General features: G+C 50.4%; 1 non-coding gene across 1 annotated transcript; it reads right to left on the reverse strand.

Moving 5' to 3' along the window:
- Positions 1-904: 904 nt before the first annotated feature.
- On the reverse strand, positions 905-1,059 carry LOC139997388 (5.8S ribosomal RNA). The gene has a single exon (XR_011802771.1). It is a non-coding gene; the product is annotated as a 5.8S ribosomal RNA (ribosomal RNA).
- Positions 1,060-2,500: the final 1,441 nt, after the last annotated feature.

The following is a 2,500-nucleotide window of genomic DNA, read 5'->3' on the forward strand; positions in this document are numbered from 1 at the left end:
TCGCGAAGAACAGAAAAAAGCACAGAGGATGAAAAACGCAACGACGACCCATCGATGCGACGGTCCTCGTTGTCTTCTCGTCAGTCGTCTCGCGCCTGCAGAATACATCTCTGCCGCACGAACAGACGGAGTGGGTATTCGATCCCTGGGGCTGTACGAGTAAAAACATCTTGATGAAAAGACGGTTGTGTTTCTTTAAGGCACACAGTTTTTCGTTACGCCACCAAGTTTAGGTTTAGGTTTTAATATCTTGGTTCTCTTTTCTCTCCTCTCTCGACTGACTTTGTTCAAAAATATTTTTGCTTTCTCTCAGTCTCGCCAAAAATTCATTTAAGACGACGTCGGGGGCGCGGTCATTCGTGCTTATCGAAGACTAACAAAACGTAGCAGAGGCTGATACAAAAAGAAAAAAAAAATCGGCCACGAAGAAAACTCGCTCTGTGTATCTCGATAACCGCGTCGACGACGACGGTTCTCTCCGCGCTCTTTTAATTCGTATCCTTCTTCTTGCGCTTCGTCCGACTCAGAAACGTTCGTAAAACACGAACGACGGCGGGTTGTCAAGCCAAGAAGGGACAGAGAAGAGACGGAGGTAGTTTTGCGAGTCTCCCGTGAACGCGATAGATTTTTCATATATATTTGTATCGAGAGCATGCGTACGCCGGTCTCCACACGATCCAGCGACGAACGCCGACGAACGTCCAACAATCGCTCGTACGTCGCGTACGAGCCCTCGACCGCTCTTTAATTCGTATTCTTTTGCTTGGCGCTCGTCCTCCGACTCAGAAACGTTCGTTTAAAGATAAAACGAACGACGGCGGGCTGTCGACGAGGCAAGAAAGAACAGAGAGATACGGACCGAGAGCAACGATACGCAACGCAAGCAGTCTTAGGTTTACGTGAGCAACCCTCAGCCAGGCGTGGTCCAGGAATTGTATCCGTGGACCGCAATGTGCGTTCGAAATGTCGATGTTCATGTGTCCTGCAGTTCACACGTTGACGCGCAATTAGCTGCGTTCTTCATCGACCCACGAGCCAAGTGATCCACCGTTCAGGGTAATCGTTTATGCATGGATTTTTGTTTGTGTACTCAGGTTTTTGTACTCTTATTCTCGGTTCGAAAGAAGCCGATATCCGACAAACGTCCGACCAACGGGAATCGAACGCGCGGAAGTCGCCATATGATTGACGACACGAAAATACGTTCGAAAACGAAATCGGACGGACTGCGCGACGACACACGCAGCCCGCCGACCGGGCGTAAAGTGCATTATAATATATAACAACCAACGAGATCGAAGCTCCGTTCGTCAGGAAACGACGGGGATATAACACCCGATTCTGAATCCTCTGTACAGCACACGATCTCGCGAAGAAAGCGCACGGTGGCTAGCCCATGATATATATATATGTTCGTTCCTCTCGTCCAGTTATTCGAAGCAAACAGCCGATATGCATCTCCATCGTTCGGGTAAAAAAAAATCGATGGGACGCGCACGGTCGTAGTCTTCCTCGCGCGGTCGTTTCTTCCCGATAGCCAGAAGCAGAGTTTGAAAAACTCTAGCGACGGAACGAGGCATTAGACTCTCGACAACGAGGATACAGACACGGCCGGCGGTCCCCTCTGAATCGACTTCGGTGGTTCAGGTAAAAATAAAAAAAATCGATGGGACGCGCACGGTCGTCCTTCCTCTTCCTCGCGCGCGGTCTATTCTTCCCGATAGCCAGAAGCAGAGTTTGAAAAACTCTAGCGACGGAACGAGGCATTAGACTCGCGACAACGAAGATAGAGAGACGGCCGGCGGTCCCCTCTGAATCCACTTTGGTCGCTCAGGTAAAAATAAAAAAAAATTCGAAAGGGACGCGCACGGTCGTCCTTCCTCTTCCTCGCGCGGTCTTTTCTTCCCGATAGCCAGAAGCAGAGTTTGAAAAACTCTAGCGACGGAACGAGGCATTAGACTCTCGACAACGAGGATAGAGAGACGGCCGGCGGTCCCCTCCGAACGGATGGCGACAACGACGACTAAAGCGCGAAAAATCGCGACGAAAAGGAACGCATCTCCGTTCAGGTGTATGTGTGTGCGTGCGTTTAAAAAAAATTCGATGGGACTCGCAGCCATCGGCCTCGCGCGGTCGTTTCTTCCCGATAGCCAGAAGCAGAGTTTGAAAAACTCTAGCGACGGAACGAGGCATATGACTCACGACAACGAGGATATGGACAGGCGGTCCCCTCTGAACGGGTCGACGAGACGATGGTAAAAGAGACGAACCGGACGAAACTTCCGTCGATCAGGTAAAAATAAAAAAAAATTCGATGGGACGCGCACGGTCGTCGTCGTCGTCTTCCTCGCGCGGTCGTTTCTTCCCGATAGCCAGAAGCAGAGTTTGAAAAACTCTAGCGACGGAACGAGGCATATGACTCACGACAACGAGGATAGAGAGACGGCCGGCGGTCCCCTCTGAATCGACTTCGGTGGTTCAGGTAAAAATAAAAAAAATC

The sequence above is a fragment of the Bombus fervidus genome, unplaced genomic scaffold (assembly GCF_041682495.2).
Source record: "Bombus fervidus isolate BK054 unplaced genomic scaffold, iyBomFerv1 scaffold0076, whole genome shotgun sequence".
Taxonomy (NCBI): Eukaryota; Metazoa; Arthropoda; class Insecta; order Hymenoptera; family Apidae; genus Bombus; species Bombus fervidus.